A 19,023-nucleotide genomic window follows, 5' to 3' on the forward strand; every position below is an offset into this window, starting at 1 on the left:
CCTGCCGGGGCGCTCCGGCCCCTCCCACAGCCGGGCCCGCCCTCTGCCCTCGGCAGCCCGCGCTCCCGCCGCCCGCGGCCGGGTGTGAGGCGCGGTGGGCGGCACCGTGGCGGGGTCCGCGGGCCGCCGCCAGGCGGGAGGGCTCAGCCGCGTCCCTGAGGAGCGGCTGGCGGGTCGGGAGGCTGAGCGTGGGGAGATGCGAGTGCATGAGGAGGAGAGCGGCGCGATGCGGCTGCTGAGGAGAGCCCACCCCGGGCTCCTCGGGCTGTGCCCTGAGCCCTGGCCGGAGATGCCTCACAGGTCTTTGTAGACGAGACAGCGAAGGGGCCCGTTTCCTCAGGGACGCTGCCTACAGCCGGGGCAGGTGCCCTTGCCTCAGCGAGGCAGGTAGTGGAGGGAAGCGGCTCCCGAGGGCGGGCAGAGGGACAGTGGTGGTCGCCCTGCAGCCCATCACTTGCTTTTCCTGATACACGTCCACAGCGGCCTAAATCTCTGAACACAAACAGGCCTTACACGTTCCCCCGAAGGCTTCCCGCTGCACGCAGCTCTTCCTGCTGGGCAGGGAACCGTGGAGCAAGTATCACACAACGCACGATTCAGGTCGGGTGCTGGTCCTCACTGAGGTGGGGCTATGTCCTGTCCTGTTACGAAGGGACTGGGAAGTGACGGGGTGTTTTGGGGGATGGGGTGGATTTCTTCTGAAAGTTCAAGTATGGTTAGGAACAATTGAGCTTGCTACCAGTTATTACTGTTTGTGGAGAAAAAACATACTTGGTTTTATGAACAGGGCCTGGAAAGCAGGTTCTCAAATACGTATACATTGCCAGAAGTCTTTGCAAGTATTTTCTGTTTCAGAGATTCTGGATTATATTGCAATGCCTGTAATCCAGAATTTCTTGCAGTTTGCCCCTCCATGCCCTTGCTTTGTCTGAAATAACGTCAAATAGTCTTACGGTTCACTCTCTGAGCTTACTCTTGTTTACATAGACAAAACCAAACTCGAGTTAAGATACTTCAGCCAATGTCAAACTGACATAGAAGCACCTAAAGCTCATTGTTGAAAGAGAATTGATTCATGCTTTATGTGTTTGCTTCTTAGTCTTGGCTATCTGAACATATGTTTCCACTGTGAATTATTTAGTTAACAAAGACAAAGATATTATACTCCAGTGGAGCGTATCTCAGAAATCAGAAATAAAGACATCTGTCAAACTAATGGTGAAAAACCTATCTACTGAACCATTTATATTTCCTTCCTAACAGTTATGTGACAAAGGAGGTCAGTGGATGGTTCCTTTGTTTTTAATTTTCAATTTTCAGAATTTAAATGAGAATTTTTACAGAAGGACTGACCTTTTGCTGCAATATTTATCTCTTTATGTGCCTATTCAGTGACTTGGGATCTTTCAGATAGGGTGGGGATATTGCCTTGCAATAGTTAAATGTTAATTTAGCACATGAGGATATATAAGGGCTTTCAGGTGTATTAAGGAAAGAATGCATCCTAAAACATATGAAGTGTGTCAGTCTTAAGTCAGTTTGGTGTAACTAACCATCAGGTGTTTCTTCCTCTTTTTTAGCCCAGGCTTCACTTAGAGGAATATAAGCAACTGCTAGGTAAGCAAAACCAGTTCTCTCTCATATGTAGTTAGAAGGTAATGCATGATGTATTGTAGGAAAGTGTAAAAGCTCTCTTGTTTAGCTAAAAGAATACAGGGCTAGACATTTCTTGGTCTTCAGGCATGATTAAAATGTTAATAATAGCTTTAACTTAAGTTACTGTTCTGTTTTTGAAAACAATGCATGTCTAAAAATATTCATTAAGGTATTTGGTTTTGACTCCTAATGGTATGGAGCTTCGTGAATTTTTCTGCTTTCTTTTTGTCAGTGGTTTTGAATGTCTAATTGAGTGTTAAAGAAAATGGGGAGCAGACACTTTTATAATCTTACAGGTTCTGATCACTTTAGCAACTATCCTAGTTTTATCATATTACTGAAGTTTTTTTGAAGTTGATGTTCTGATTTACTCACTAAAATGTTTCTGTTTTTTTTTTTTTTAAACTGCTATTTTTAGTCAAAATACATGTCTGCATGTCTAGATGAAAATAAGGTTATTTCTCTTTCTACACTGTACTGGTTGTATGTAAAGAACTGTGCAATGACATGGCTGTATTTCTTCAATTAAGCATATTTGTTAATGGCTTGGTTTGCTCCCCTGCTCATTGGTGTGGGCTTGTGTTGGGTCAAGAGGAGCACACGAGGCCCCCAAAGTTTTGTGGAATTCTGAGCTGTAGAGTGCTGAATAAATGCCCAGAAAGAACCAGGAAATGCTGTTGTAGCTTAAAATGTGTAACATGCCCTAGTGCCTAGAGCTTTTGATTTTGGGTGGAGGCTGTAATGACTGTGACCCTAGTGACTTTACGTGACTCACGAGTTGCTTAAAAGCAACTTCATGCTTCGCTTTGTGACAGACATTTATCATCTGCTTACGTAAGGATTGTACTGAAGTGTAACCGAGAGGGCCATTTGTGCACAGAATGAATGATGTTACCTTTTCTCACCAATTTAAACTATAAGCTGTAAGAACAGAACAAAGTTCATTCTATAAGTTTGTCTATAGTAGTCACACAGTTAAACAAGCCCCTGGCTCAGTGATTATATTGTTGTTTGCCTGTTTCTATCTTTTACTATGTTTGTTTTGAATTGGCTTTAAAAAGTCATGCCAGTAACTATAAATAATAATTGTGATACCCTTCCTTTTGCTAGAATTAACACATCACATTTGTACTCAGTAAAGTTTTTGTGAAAACTTTACCCACTATGCTCAATGTTTTATTTGCATCCCTCTTTTTTCTTCCAACATGTGATTGTGGCTTTGTGGAACCATGTAACCTGATTTTATTTCCTCCGGGGACAGCATACCTTTCCACAGTTGTCTGTCTTTCATGACATGAATTCTAAGCAATTTCTTCAAACCTTCTTCATTATTGTCACTCTCAAATCTTTCATGCTCATCAGTAGTTGTATCTTACTATCATAGTAGCATCCATACCTATATCTTGTTTGGAGTTGGTTTTAAGATCTTCGTAAAATAAATTCCATCTTATTTTTCCCGTTTCACTATTTTGTTTTTTGTAAAGGGGATAAGAAGGAAAAATCTAAAATATTGGCTTTTAAGTTAGGACTGTTTGAAGTAAAGGAATCCAGTAGAATTATGAAAAAGTGTTAGAATTGTCATGAAGAAGAAATAAGAAAGAGGTGGACAGTTAGATTTTTCACATGTATTAGAAAACTGAAACTAGTCTGTTAAGTTAGTACTGGATATGAATATTTTAACTAATTTTCTGGTTAATATGGTGCATACATAAAACTACTTTGCAAATTTATATTTGCAAAGCCAATTGGAAAGAATGTCATCAGATACCATTTTATAGAACATGTAAAATGTTTAATTAAGCAGTAAAGCCATGTAAACCATCTGTTTCTGTTTAAATAGTCAAGATGTTACAGAGCCATTTCTTGTAATTTAAAAGATCTATGCATTTTTGATTGCTTTAAAATTAGCATTCAGCTTTCCTAAGGACTTAGGGGTTTTTTTCCTGCTGTGAAATATGCAATAATTGTTAATGAAGGGAATTTTGAGTGGAAATTCTGTTCAGTTTAGCACATTTTGAACTTTAACTTATCGATTTTGTCATTTAAGTTTTTTAACTTAAGCAGTTTAAAGCAGATCAAAAGCTAAATCAGCTGTGGCAGTTCAAAGGCGTATGACGCATGGCGGTTAATTTAGGAGGAACTGGGTTTTACTTTTTTCCAATTGTCAGCTGGGGCTTTTCTTGCAAACTATTTCATTGATACTTAATAGCTGCAAGTGTCATAGGATATAGCTCTTTCAGGCCGTGGTGTCTGCAAACTAATTTCTGCTGCAGACTGCTGAAGAATCAACATGAAATCATGTTTTGTGGAGCTGGTGGGAGGAGGGGTGTGAGCAGAAAGGATACTCTTCAGTCATTCCCAGTGGCAGAATTCCTGGGGAGCCCTTCCGCAAATGAAAGGTACCTGCCAAATCCAAACTAAACCTAAACATTCAAAGGAGCCCACTAGGAATTCCATAGCCTTGTTAGCAAACTTTCAAAATCTTCTGTAAATGGAGTGTTTTATGAACAGGCAGAGCATTATTTGACTGTAACTTTCAAGTGTATTTGGAGATTCACTGATGCAATTGAAATGCTGTTTGCAAGGTGCTTGTGAGAAGGAGAGTTTCTGACAGTTTAGAAAAGATGAGGAGATAAAATGAGGTATGACTGTGGGGGCAGAAATTTCCTGTAATGTATACTTCACGGTTTAAGGGTTTCTTTACAGATCTTGAACACAAAAATGTACTTTCTATCTGACTTGATCTGTCCGTTGTTGATCGTTTGAACTCTCGATTATGATGTTACAAAGTGTTTTTTTTCCCTTGTACGTTCCAGATTTGTACCTCATTTTGTTTCCTAATGCCTCCAAGAAATCTTTATACCTGTTTTAATGCAGTTTAATATCTACAGACATTGTTATAATAATATGAAGCGTTAACACTGATGCTTTTTTAAGTCTAAACAGGATAAACTGTTTTGTAGAAATAGGCTTTGAATTGCAGTATTTTATAGGATTTGCAGACAGCTGAAGAGATGTTTAGATGGCTTCACTGTAGTCCACTAAAAGGTTAAAAATGTTGACAGACTTTATTCCAAAACTCCTGTCTTCCCCTACTCTGTCATGGCTTCACAGTTTTTCCTAATTCAGTAATAATTTAAGGACAAGTGTGGCTAATTTGTATACAATGCATCCATAAACTTGCCTGATTCTTAAAGAGCTCCACATCTCCTGAAGTGAGACTTCCCATACAGGGGGGCATGCAAACCACCACAGTGTAGCAGATGGTGGAGCTGGCTGAGTATTTCAATATTTGATGTTTTAAATATTGATGATTCAGTTCCTAGTATCCTTGAAGGAGTTTTTATTAAAGAACAAGAACAGCAACAGCGCAGCTCTTGAGTCTAAAACCAAAGCAGAAACTTTCAAAAATTATAGTGGATGTGTCACTTTGAAGAGAATAGTGGTGGCAGTCATTTGTCAGTGTACAGAGAAAAAAACCAAAACCAAAAATGCTTCCATTTGTTTGGTCTTTCTTAATGTTCACAGTATTTAGTCTATATGCAAGATGGGCTTGCTTCTTCTTATTTATCATTTAAACTTCCCTTTGGGGCTTTCAGATTTTTAGCATCCTACTCTAATTCTGCTGACTTACTGCCACTTTGCATGCTGCACTGGCCCCTTTTCAGCATTTCTAAGCTCTCTGGCATGGTTTGGCAATAAAACAAAGCATTCTTACTACAGTACTAAGATTTCGCATCTTTACAAACTACTTGCTATGGCCCGTGAACAGCAAATCAAATTGTTTGACTTCAAGCTGATGATATGAATTAGGATGAAATGAGACAAGTCTGTATTTGTACTGCTTCGTCCCTTCAGTGCACAGCTTTCTTGCTCCTCAACATTGTCTGTTAGTGTGTGTTTATCTGCGGCTGAAGTATTAGCTCCAGGCTGAAGCCCAGGTTTTCCACTCTCCATTTGTGGCTTTTTGCCTGGGTGTTGTGCTCTTCAGAGAGTGCAGTTATTCCCTGTAGACTCTTTAGTCCAAACTTAGCTGCCTGGACTAGGAAAAGCTGTACTTGCAGGCAGTAGAGACAAAAGTCAAACAAGAGAAAGAAGACTCAGTGATTAGGCAAATTGGGTTGGAGTAGGCAGAGCTGGCCGTTTTTAGGCCAGAGGATATCAAACCATGCTTGTTGGAGGCAGTGAAAGTGAATGCTGGGGTCATATTGCATTGGTTATTTTAAGATCAGTATTTTTCATATTAATGGATTAGGTTCTGAACTTTCACTCTCACTGATGAACATTTATTCACAAAAATAGTTCCCTTGACATCATAAGCATTATTCTTGTAAATCCTTTTCAGAGCGAGGGGTTTGTGATGGGGCTGTGTGGTGCTCTTTAATGCAGGGTACCTCCCCTTGTCAGCATGCAAGTCTGTCACAGTTGTATTCTTGTGTCTCAGTATTTCCTTAGGGCTGTTGCATTTCTTCTAACCTGAACTGTAACATGCAGCTTGTAGTGGAAACCATAGGTCTTCATCAAATCTCTACATACTCTCATACACAGTAGGAGTAAACTGTGTGGCAGCTTGTTTGCAGATTAGAAGCACAACTGTTCTGTTGTCACTGAGACTTAGAATCATCTTCCCTTTGGGCACATAAGTAATTCCTTTGGTTTTATTTAGTATTTTACTCCTGAAGAATGGAGCAGGTGTTTGACTGCTGTCTTTTGCAGTGACAACACTGCCCCTTCCACTTTGCAAGTAGGTGGAGGTTTATTCATTATGAGCATGTTCTAGAATAACTGGAACATCACATTGCATACCTTTACAGGCTGTATTAACATGACCTTTTCTACCTATATTGTAGTTGTCTTAACATAAGGCGGGGTTTATGTATTAGCTGTCATGCTTAGTTTGATTTCTGATGGTGGCATTGCAAGAGAAAGCATTCATTTCCACTGGTACAACATATATCATTGTTTATACATCAGACTGTACAAGGTGCTGCAGTTTAAGCCTTTGAGATAGTACAGAGAATTTAAAACTGATTTGTTTGCATTGCCCATTTATTCACCTTGTATTTCTAATTTCTGATGAAAAGAAAATGTTTAAAAAGCCTGATGGATAAACCTGATATATTATTTTAAATTTCTTCTGATTTACATTCAGACAGCCTTAATGAACCTGAGGAATGATAACCAACTAAACTTGGCTCATTAATTTGAAACTGATGTTAATGGAATTATTTTTATCTATATTCCTTTAAAATTGTTCCCTTTGCTCCTGTTAAAATTCATGATCCATAAATAGATTCCTAATTCATGCTCTGAATCATCATATAGTTTTAACTTCTATGCTTAAATTATTATGTTTCACTTTATTAATTGAAGATTTCTAACTAACACTAGCTTTTTAAAGCATCTGTCATTTTAGACAGTTTGCACTTGAGACTCTTGCAGTAAAGGCATGTGCTAGAATCAAAACACAGAGTGTTTTAAATGCCCAGTCTGGTTGCTGGACTGGATCCTGAACAGAAAACTGCTTTCTCTGTGACGTGAACTGGTGTAGTTTTATTGAACTCGTGGAGTATTATCATGGTGTTCTCTTCGTAATGCTGGGAATCTCAGATTATTTCAACTTCTTTACCAAGTGGTATTTGAATTAAGAAAAAAAACCCCAAACTTACGTTTGATTTTAACTTTGTCCTCAATTTATGTTTAATTTGAAACGTTTTAATAATATGTGATTTCTTATAAGGAAATTATAAAGTATTAGGGCTATTAATTAAAGAAATACTTTTCAAAGTAAGAGGAAACTGTTTAGCACACATGGTCTCACTTCTGTAGGCACTTTGCATTCATGTGCATTTGTTCAAAAAACCCCCACAACCCATGACTGCACTGAAGTGCATTATACTTTAAAAAGCAAAAAGGATGTTTCTATGTGTGAATGTCTGCAGAACTTAAGTGTGTACAATTAAGGTAATAGTTCTAACAGCTGTAGCAATACCCTAATGTATTGACACGATCCAAGAATTTATCAGAATGTGGTGTAAACCAAAGTTACCATGAATCATTTTTGTTATGTAAACTAGCATTCATACATAGTTGGCAAATCAACATGCTTCCACACTGACTGTCTTTGATATTTGTTGTAAATATGTAAGCAGTTTTTAACTGCTTGGCATTTGTTCAAAAATGCGATATTTAGTAAGAGCTTTGTAGTTGCTTTTAGAGTAAACAACCTTGATACCAGTATTCAACCAGTGCTGTAGTGGAAGCTGTGCTGGGGGATGGCAGGTGTGGGCATCTGTGGGCCAGCACTCGAGGAGCTCGGTCCTGTCCTGCAAAAGTGGCAGATCTGAGATGTCGGCATATCCCAGTTTTGTTGGAGAAGGGTATTGCCACTGTGCGTGGCCTTGCAGTGGGACCTGGGCCCACTGGTGGGGTACCTGGGTCCCACCTAGGCTGAGGTTCCACCTGGACATGGTTCCCTACTACAGTCTGGGCTGCAGCTGGTAAAGTCAAGGATGTTTGACTGCAGGTGAAATGGACTGCAGTGCAGAGGAGCTGTGCCTGTGCGATCGTGTTGATCTCAGTAGTGGGATGGATTAGCAGTAGTAGTGTTAGGAAGAGCACTGGATCAGAAGGTACCAGGCTCAGCTGAAAGGACTATTTTTTAACTGTTGCCTCTGAGGAACGGAGAAAACGTGGGGGCTGTCTCAAGTAGGATGCAGCAATTTAAGGCTCAGATCTCTCTGCTTTGAGGCCATCTTGTCTACCTCACAAATCAGAGCCCCCCAAAGTGTGCTGCCTTGCTTTTGGGTTAGGAATATTGAATGCCTAGCCTCAGCTCAGCCCCAGGCCAAACAGTCTGCTGGACTAGCTGCAGGAACATCCTGGAGCTGCAAAGTTATCTTGCTGGAGATAGGACAGTGGATTGGCTTCTGTGACTGCTAATTTCCTAAGGAAATCAGTTGACAAGTGGTTTAGAGTAACTGCTTAATTTATTCATGTTTGAGCATATTTTTTGTAGGATGTTGTCATAAAATTATTTTAATCACAGACTAAATATTACTATGCTTTCTGATGGTGTATTGTGGGACACAGTGTATTCAGGTTTGGGACGAACGTTGACTGAATGCCTTTTAAATAAAATATGGATTGACCAAAAGGGATTCTCCCTGAACAAACGTGATAGTGATACATTCCTTAGATTATTTTTCAAAAACTTACCTTCCAAGCATGCTACACCGCCCCCCCCCCCCCCCCCAAAACCCGCAAAAATATTTTACTGAGCTTGTGGAGAGCTGTAGGACCTGGGAAAGGAGAAAGGAAGCTAAGATGAATTCAAGGTAGAGCGAGCTTTGTAGAAGGTCCTGAATTAATTTTGTGTTCAAAAATGTATATGATGTTGTATGTAACATTTGACGATCCTTCCCCACCCATTATAACAGATGCTAGCTTGTTTTATTAATAGGTAGATCTAGAAGGAAGTCTTAACTGCATTAGTAATGAAAATCTGTGTGATGTGATTACACGTGTGATATTGCACTGAAGCATAAACTGTGACATAATGCATTTATTTCTATTTGTCTTGATGCTTACTTACTATTACAAGGTGATTTTTTAAAATGAGAAACTTTTCTATAATATTGTTGCTCTTTAAACCTGTAGTCCTATGAACTGACTGAACTCTGGCATATATGTATCAAAAGCCCAAGGGATTGCATGATGCCATTCAATGTATTCTTCTAAGCGGTGCCACTGTTTTAAGAGGTTGTACAGACAGCTCTCCATGTGCATCCTTAGAATTTAAGGAAGAGTGAGACAGTTAAGGTGTCAGACTTTTTACTCATTGCATCTTTTCCTTGCCAGACTCTGCAGAGGATGACTGTGATATCAGACCTAGCAATGAATCTAGTACCTTGCAAAGGGAAATGACAATCTGCAGTGGGGGAAAAAAAACCCTGAAAACTATTCTTAACTGTTCTGAAGAAAACAATAGCCATCTTAACCTAGTGATGTGATGATTTTTTTTAATTTTTTTTTTTAAAGTACAATATGAGATTGAGCTCTGGAACTGTAGAGCAAAACAAGAACGTGAATCATAGCATTAGGAAGTGAGGGAAGCATTTATGATTTGTAGTATCTCTGTCAATGACAGATTTTAATCCACATGTTTATTTTGTTGTAACATATATGTGCAGCTGTGTTAATTACATCATTGTAACTGTCAAGATTTATAAGGAAGTAATAATCTGTTCTAAAAAGGCTGCCACATCTACAATATAATACGTTTTTCTGAAGGCAAAGTCATGTGTTTTCTTTCCCCATGAGTGGGAAAGAAAAGAACGTAAAAACACAAGGCTGGGGAGGTGCTATATTTACACTTGGTTTTATATATTCAAAAGGGTTTTTTTCATTTTTTTTTTGTTTTACCAGTTTATAGAAAATTAAATGAAACAGCTTATTCTTGTAAAATTGCTGTATTCCTTGTCCCTAGGATTCATCACTGCAGTTTGTGTTAGGTGGAGAAGTAAGTGCTATAGATTTGCGTGGAGCTGCTCATGGAAATCTGTCAGGGACTGTATCCTGAGATTCACAATATGATTTCCCTTTGCTGAGGGAAGAAAAACTGACAATGCCAGTGTTTTTCCTGGTTCAGCCTACTCACCCATTGATGCTGCTTCAGCTTTTCTTCCCTGGTATATTTGGTGCAGGAACGAAGACGCAGCCCAGTCTTGTTCTGTTACTCACCGTCCTCCCTCCACCATTACTGTCTTCTGGTGGAATACAATAATGTGTCTTCCATGGGTATGACTTATAATAAATACTTCATTAGTTGATGACAGAAGTTGTCCACCCACACATTTTATGCTTTTCACTAGTTGCTGTGGAGCTAATAATCTTTTTGCATGTTCTTATGCTCATACCAGGGGGAAAGCATTCACTGACCTGAATCAAACAAGATCAAACTCTAGGTTGCTGTGAGTTCTACTTGAATTACTGAAAGAACTTTGAGAGGTGTTCAGGTGAAAGGGATGTTTTTACATATGCATAATTCATTCATCTAAAATTTTTTTCAAAATATACACATAGAAGATTCCACTTCTAAGTTTAGCTTCAGGTTTTTTAAATATCTTAAAATTAATTTGGATCTTGTGATATAGAGAAAAGCAAAAGTTAGTGCACTGTATTAAGAATTTCATTGATCTGTCAAACACATAAACCTATTTAACTGGGAACGTGAAGGTTTTTTTCCACTAGTGGTATCTCAGAACTTTTGTTTTGGAAGGGAACTAAGATGTTGGCACACATAAATGACCTATGCAATCTTTTATGATTCAAAGTTTGTGTAAGAGTTAAGACTCTAGAGGGAGCCCATCTCACAGTTTTCTGCATTGAGAGAAATGGCTTTACAAAAATAATAAAACTGCTTCTGTTAATGAGTAATTTAAAGTGAAGTCTCTTCTGGCCCTGAGGTACAAAAGAAAAAATCACAGTAGTGTAGGACACTTATTTGCAAACATCTTTAGAAATTTTTCAGTTCATGAAGTCAATTCTACCTTACCATTATCTGTATTTTTTAATACTGTGGAAGGTGTACAACAGAGGAATTTTCAATCTTGTGCTTGCATAATAAAACACAATTTATGACCTTTCTCTTTTAAAGAACGCATCACAGAGGAAAGGTTTGAGTACATGCATTTTGAGGCATTCTACTTGTGCAGGCAGAGTGCAAACATGAGATTTTTGAGAAGGTCAGAACACGTATTTTTACATTGTTTTGGTGAAAGCCTGTATATTGCATGTAGCTTCCTGACACATGTCAGTGGGCACATAAAATATGGGTGATGCAGTAATAACTCTTTTAGCCATGGTTTCTAACTAGCTATCTGTGTGTTACTTGGCACTGGATAATAGACCTTGAATAACGTTACAGCAGTTTATAGTTCATGGCTATAGTGATTATTTAATTTTAGTCCTTAACCTGTTGATTTTATTTTTTCCTCACTAAATAAAGAGGCTTTAGAATTTAGCAAGGGTTTTGTCTAAAACAAATTGTTCAAGGCTGTACCTGCACTGTATGACGTTGTTTCCATCCTGCATGGGTTTTCTGCCTGTGATACTTCCAGGTGATAGTGCCCACGCAGTTTCCTCCTGTTACATAGTCAAGGCAAACACTTAAATCAAAAAATGGGAAGCATTCCCAGTTTCACCTTGGATACAGCTGGACTCACCCAAAGGGAGAATGAAAGTCTGGATCAGAGTTAAAAGCAGAGTTCAGTTTCAGCTGCCCAGCCTTATATTCACTGTGCTGGATACTTGCAAGGAACCAGGAGATGGAATGTTTCCAAAATTTGGATTAATAGAGAACAGTGGAGAAAAACCTGTTGTTTTTATAAAATACTAAAATGCAGTATTTATTCATTTTGAGTGACAGCTTCCATATTTCATGTAGGAATTCACAAGGGATTTGGTACTGAAGACATTCAGTATCCTAATTGCACTTCATGTTTAGTCTCTTGGTTTATAAATGATGGCGCTAAATCCATCAAAATCAGTTTACAGAGACAGTATTCAGTATTAACTGCTTCTTACTTGCATTCAAATCACTCTGTCATGCTTCTAGCTAACAGCAAGCATTTTTTTCAACACTTCACATTAGCATATTATGTAAGTGTGTACTGCAATTTATTCACAGGGTAACTTGTATGTACAGTTCAAATAGGAACAGAGATGTATGTAATTAATCAGCACACACTCTCTCCATCCATTTTTATGTTGTGCTCTTAGAATGCTCTGGAAACTTAGAATATTCAGAAAATAGTAACCCAAATGTCTGTCTTCAGTGTATATACCATTTTTCACCATGCGCTATATTTGTAGTTTAGTTCAGATTGTTTAGCCCATTGTGGTTTAGTCCAAGGTGCCTTATAATCACAAAGAACTTATCTGAAATAGCTTTGTCAAGATTAATAGGAAATTACTCCTAATATTAAGAAATTGCAGCCACTTGCAGTTCTTTAAAATTAGCAACTTATGGTTGTTTATGTGTTTTAATATATCAAAATGTATTAATTAAAAGTTTATATATGTTTAGTGCAAAGCTATTATTTATATTTTTTTCATCTTTTGAAGACAAGTTAGTGCTATTTCTGCTCTCTGTCCTTAGCACAGAATGAAGACAGAACTGTTAATTTTAGAGGCCTTTGTGGTGCTTAGCACAGATCTACAAAAGGTTTTTAAATATCAACGCGCTGATCTTCAGAACATTCCTCTGAAGCAAAGGGGTATTTCTTTTCCCATTTTAAAACTGGCAATGCTCAGATTAATACTGGAGTAGCAAGTAGCTTTATATGCACCTTTAAGCAAAAGAAAAAGCAAAAGCTATGTAGCCTTCTGAAACTTAACTTTTAAGTCTAGATGCATGTCTTGTTCTAGTTCCACCTGTACTGACACAGGTTACTAGCACTCCTGTTTTCCTGAAGATCCATAACGTAAGCAATTTCTTACCCACTAGTGTAAAAATAAGCTGGGTTAGTTTAACCAGTAGGAATATAGCTCTTCTGACACAACTTTTCTTTCTTACTTAAACAGGCCTGGGGTGTATTATCATACAAGCAAACAGGCAGTAGATTTGGAAGGTGTGACACTGTATTTCAACAAGGACGACAATAAGCAGCTGGAAAGAGAATGATTTACTAAACTCTTCAGCTAACCAGTGACACCAAGAATAGAATATAGTCCCAAGTTAGCAGGTTAGTTGCATCCAAACTGTCATGTTAAGAAACATTTTGTAATTACCTACCACTTACTAGCCATTGCTGTTTGCAATATAATGTGTTACTTTGTCCCACCGGGGCATATGCATCCCAGTTAATTTTTGTCAGTTCCCTGCTCAGCCTCCTCAGCCTTCACTTACCTGTTGTCTAGGGGGATTTGGCTCTAAAAGGCACCTGATAGTACTGTTGAAGTAGCTCTTTCTGCTAGATGTGGAGTATAATGAACTGAAATGGGAGAAAGTCTTTCTTTAAAGGACTGGCTGTGGAGGCAGGTTCTTGTCTTACATGGAGAAAGGAGCTTCCTGAATTACAGCCTGCGGGCTGTAGGCTTCTAAGTGTTCTTCAGATGACAGTTGACCTGGCTGGGGTTGATGTATTAAACAGTATTCAAGTGTTGGTGGAAGACTGTACATGCTAGATTTCAGTGTCTGAAGTTCAGGTTCAGAGAGTCTGGAGAAATACACAGACCTGTGAATCTCAGAACTTTCCCAGTAGCTGGAGATAAAGATTTACTGGACACGAGTGAGAGGAGGAACCTTTAAGACAATTAACAACTCACAAGTAGTGAGGGACTGAGGTTAAGTAGCTATGAAAATCTTCTGAAAGCGTAATTTGGAGGAAAAAAGCTATTTAGTTGTTTGAATGATTGACACTTCCATCACTAGCATTTTATACAGCCTAAATGGTCTTTCCATTAGACAAAGCAAAATATGTGCTAGTCTTGCATCATACTGATGCATTTAGAAAATAATTCTAGCTTTCTGTAATTGTTTACCTGAGTAGTAAGCTTGAAATAAATTTACTGAAAATTAATTGGTGAATCTGCTTCCAGTATTTTGATTGTATGCAACTGTATTTTAAGATAAAAATCTTGAAGTGTCTTTTGAACAAAATTGTCTTACATTTTTATAATAAAGGTGATGGCTAACTTGCCAGAAGTAAACCATAGCAGGTTTTTTTGCCACAAAGTGGGGAAAAATAAGTCCCAAGTACCAGTCTACTTGTTCCAGTCTATTCTTATGTAAAGAAGGAAACTCATAATACAACTTTTCTTACGTATTTACAATTACTGTCAGAGAGGGAATGCAAACAAAATACTGCTCAGTTGTGTGAAATATGTGAAAGGGTGGAGCTCCATCTGCGATAAGAATCTCTTGGTAGAGCCTTGTAGTATTACAGTTAGTTGTCTTGACCAGAAGGTGTGGAAAGAGAATACTCTAATGGAATATGTATTTAAGCATAGCTGCAGAACCCTGTGCCATGGAATAGCATGCCCTGTGCCCCATACTACACCATGAAGTAACTAGAAAGCTTATGTGGGTTTGAGTTTATTTGGCTGTATTCTGATGAGGGATTTTGGTTTTTTACTGGTGTGAGTAAACCAGCTTCTCAAGAATGGGCTCCGTTTTAAGAGCAACGTGCTGGCCAGTGTGCCTGAAATATTGGGTAGACTGATGAACAGCCTTACTCCAGTGCCTGTCTTATTCTAGCTGATTTACAAACTAGGTACAACATTTTTGGAAGGGTTTTGTTTAATCTGAGTGATGGAGACCCATGTTTCTACAATAAAATGTCCAGGACTGCATTTCAAAGGCTGTAGGAGTGTAGACTTATGTTTTCACTATATGTCTATAATCAAAGAATAATACCAGAATAATATACTTTAAAATTAAGTACTTTTTTATACTGATTGTTTAATTGTTTAATATCCCTTTTGAGGCGTTATTTTTGTGAGACTTGATTGTTGTGACTGATGTCGGTATAATCATGAAGATTATGCAAAGTAAATATTATACTTGAGAGGTATGCAAAGTAATTTTCTATGAAATATGGCTCATTTGGGGATTGCTTCTTGTTTTGTGAGAAAGACGAAAGCAAATACTTGTGAATTAGACATTTTCTCCATCCTACAGAATTTGTAAGGTAATTGTACTTTCCTTTTCTCTTGACTCCGTAACCAGATGCGGGCTTCTTATATTTAGGCAGATGCTTTTTGTAGACTGTAATGTTTTTCTGAACAGTAATTAATTTCTTACTGTATAAAGACAAGACTCTGTGGTCTAAGCTGAATGAAAAGTAGTATCATCATTAGAACTTAAGTTACCTTAAGCTAGAGGGTGATAAATTTGTGGAAGAGAGGTATGACAAGGTAGGGGTGACCATGAAGTTAGGAACTTGCAGAAGTAAGTTTTGAAGGATGTCCTCTGTGATGCTAACAAACTAGGAGTCAGTTCCCCTTGGACAAGAGGGAACTTGTCTTGACCCCTTGTCTTGACCCCTGTTGATCTTGCTGGTTTGCACCATATTATTTAGTGAACCAGAGAGTTTCCTCTCTCTTCTCCCTTTTCTCCAGACCCAATATAAGGAAGTGGCTTCTGTCGTTCTCCCCTTTCTCTGAAACAATGAAACCTGAATGTGGAAGATGGAAATTACTTTATCAGAAAATACAAAATTGTTGTTTCTTCTTGTGATATTAAATGTCTTCAATTTCAGGGTTGCGATGTCTTGCAGTATTTTGAATCTGGGCAGGAATTTCTGGTGATTGATAGAGCACATTTTGATTAGTTTTGTTCATCTAATTCTTGTAATGTGGCGGTTTTATCTTCTGAATTCCCTACTGTTCAACCTCGTATTCAACTTAGTTTCTGTGACTGCCTTGAAAACTAGATTGTGTTTTGGTTACTTAATATTCACTTTCCTGTTTAAGAAGTAAAGGCCTACCTAATCCTGCTAACTGGTGAACAGCTCCCACTGTTCTAATAACTTTTCATGCCTCATGTTGTGAGGAACACTTGAGTGAACCCTTGTTAAAGGTAACTGGCTTTCTGTAAACAGGAGGTGCTGCCTACTATGTAACAGTACAGGTAAGCTTGGGTAATATTGGCAAATAATCTGATTCTATGTAAAGATTAGTGTGACTAAGGGGTTCAAAGTGATTATTGATTTTTATTCCCTCATGTGGAATCTTGATTCCACTAAAGCAAATCTCTTGTTTACAGGATTTGACCAAAAACTTTCAAAATATTCTAAACCTTAATATTCTGTAATGTGTTATATTTTTTATCCTTCATCTTATGTCCCCAGTGCTAGTGCTGGCAGATAAATTCACCATTGTCATTTGTAGGAAATATTCTGTTGCTACTTATGCAATCAAAATACATCAGATTTTTTTCCAAATTGTTGTTTGCCATGTGCATTTTATGTAGCCATTTACTTTTTACCACATACTTGGGGAGCAGTGCAAAAATTCTACTTGATTGTCTTAGTCTTCAAAAATACATCTCTCTCTTTGCCTGATTTGAACATTAATTGCTCACTTTAGAAAAGGTCATGTTACATGTAAGTCTGATTTTAGAAGTTTTTTCAGAATCTTGCATATCCAAAGATGAGTAAGAGATATGTCTAGCACTACTTTTGACAGATAATGACATAGTTTCTTCTCTATATAATTGTAATTTCATCATATGATTAATTATTTTTGCAAATTAAACTGGAAATGGGTGCTGATAAATTATATTCCAGTGCTGACTAACAGTGTGATCTAGGATTACTTATTTAAATGCATTATGTATTTGTTTAGAAAGGACAGATTGAATGTGTCACTTGCAGCATGGGTAAATTGCTGTTGAGATCACTGTTCTATTTTTCAAAAAGCAACCATTAAAGATGAAGGCTGATCTTTCGAATGTGTTGCAAATGAGATTAATGCACATACAGAAATGGAGAAAGTACTTTTTTTAGAGACTACAGCGTTGTCTAGCAAGTATAATGTGATGTACATAAATCCAGCCTCAATGGATAACTTATTCTTGACTTGATCTTTTTGCCTTCTTTTTGCCATTCTAAAAATTGAATTAATCTATTAAAAATGCTGAACACAAGGAATCTTCATCCTTTTATTCATCTGAGTAATATGTTAGAGAATCCCAGTAGAACTGGGTATAAAAACCTTGTAATATTTAGCACTATGTGTGTATACACACATATATATACACATATATGTACATGTATATATACACACACATGAGTATACATATGACGAACAGCAGCATTTTCTGTGTCCTCTGCTTTTTGTGGAATCATTGATACTTCTTTTTGAAGGCGATCCTGTTTCTTAAGTATAGCATCACTTGTCGTATCATTTTAAATAGATACATCTTCCTAAATATTACTTGATGATAACAGATATTGCAACATCCTTTACAGAAGTGTGACTTTATGGTGTGCAGGTTTGTTTAACAAGAGTAACCACAGTAACATAAGTGTGTGTTTTTGTAGATACAGAAATCACATGGAGGTTAATGTTAACAGAGCGGTGCAGCAGAGAACAGTAGCAGAACACTTAAATTAGGAGAGAGGAGTGCTTCATTAGATATTTCAGGTGACAGGAATCGTATGTATGTGTTTAATTTACTTCTTTTAGCTATGTGCTACAATGATAAAGGCTGCTCTATCACTTTAGAATTTAAATATATTTTTTTATCTGAAATGCACCTATTTTTCTAGCATGAATTTATGGGCATTAATGTCTTGCCATTTCATTCTTAATAGGCTAAGATCAATCTGTTTCTGCCTCTTATAGATGTTCAGTTTTCTGTACCATACACAGTGTTGTAATTCAGAATTCTGTCACAAAACCACTCCACAAACAATTGCCCTTTTGGTTAATATATAGGTTATATATAGTTTTGCAATGCATTCTCGGGGGCCTTTTTACCCCTGTGGTCAGAGTTGAGTGACTACAATGTTATATCTCATGTGTGTTGTGTAGTGAGACTATTAGAAACTTGCATTTATTAAAATGGGAACTTCCTATGGTTAGAAATGCCTTTGTACTGAACTGGTCAGCTTAAAGTTGTGGGAGAAACCAAGGCCGCTCCTGTGTTACTAGCTGTTGAGTTAGAATGAATGGGGCAAAGATGTGGAGAAAACCTGTGTGTATACCAGTGGGAGAAGGAAGAAAAACATGCCCTTTTTGCACTACAAACCAAAATACCAAGAGTTTTATAATCTGGGAAGAATATGTAGATTGGTATAGTGCCTTTAGCTGCCAATTCTTTTTGACTCCTGAGTACCGGGAGAATGCTGTGATGTTGGAGATGCTGCTTTCTAGAGGAAAAACTTCCAGTTGCCAGTAAATGCCATTGGCATTTAGAGAGTGGGAGGAAATGGGGATATAGCTATCCTATAGTTTAAAATGCCTGCATTTCCTTAAAGGTGTTACCTTTCGTTGTACAAGTAGTGGCATTGCAGCAGTCCTGTATGAGTGAATGTTGTAGAGCTCAGTGATGTCTGTGTATGTCTTTTGCATGCTTTTCAGAGGCAGGATGTTATATAGCTGTATACATATACTAGTAATTCTTTCTGTTTTCTTTCATGTCTAATACTGAATATGTAACAACTTCCATTCAAGACACAGAGAGCTGAAATATATAAAATTCTGGGATCAAAATTCAGTGTTATGAATATCTATAATGCCACGTATTGGAAGGATTTAATTAAATCCTTATGCACAGTTGAATACCTCCTGCATTTCATTTCAGTTGCAATCAGGCATCCACAAATGGAGTTGGTGTAATCACAGGTTTTGTGACAT

At 37.8% G+C, this 19,023-nt stretch overlaps 1 protein-coding gene across 5 annotated transcripts in view; it reads left to right on the plus strand.

The window, feature by feature from the left end:
• The window catches only part of PDE1A (phosphodiesterase 1A), a 225,990-nt gene that overhangs the window by 884 nt on the left and 206,083 nt on the right, over positions 1-19,023 (plus strand). The window contains exons 1-2 of one of the 5 annotated variants that reach the window (XM_080400263.1): positions 88-623; positions 1,581-1,617. The gene's annotated coding sequence lies outside the window, so the exon portion shown is untranslated. Of the gene's footprint in view, positions 1-87; positions 624-1,580; positions 1,618-19,023 lie in introns of those variants that run through there. The other 4 variants (XM_080400264.1, XM_080400266.1, XM_080400265.1 and 1 more) reach the window with 4 other exon arrangements.

The sequence above is a fragment of the Falco punctatus genome (assembly GCF_963210335.1).
Source record: "Falco punctatus genome assembly, chromosome: 8".
Classification (NCBI taxonomy): Eukaryota; Metazoa; Chordata; class Aves; order Falconiformes; family Falconidae; genus Falco; species Falco punctatus.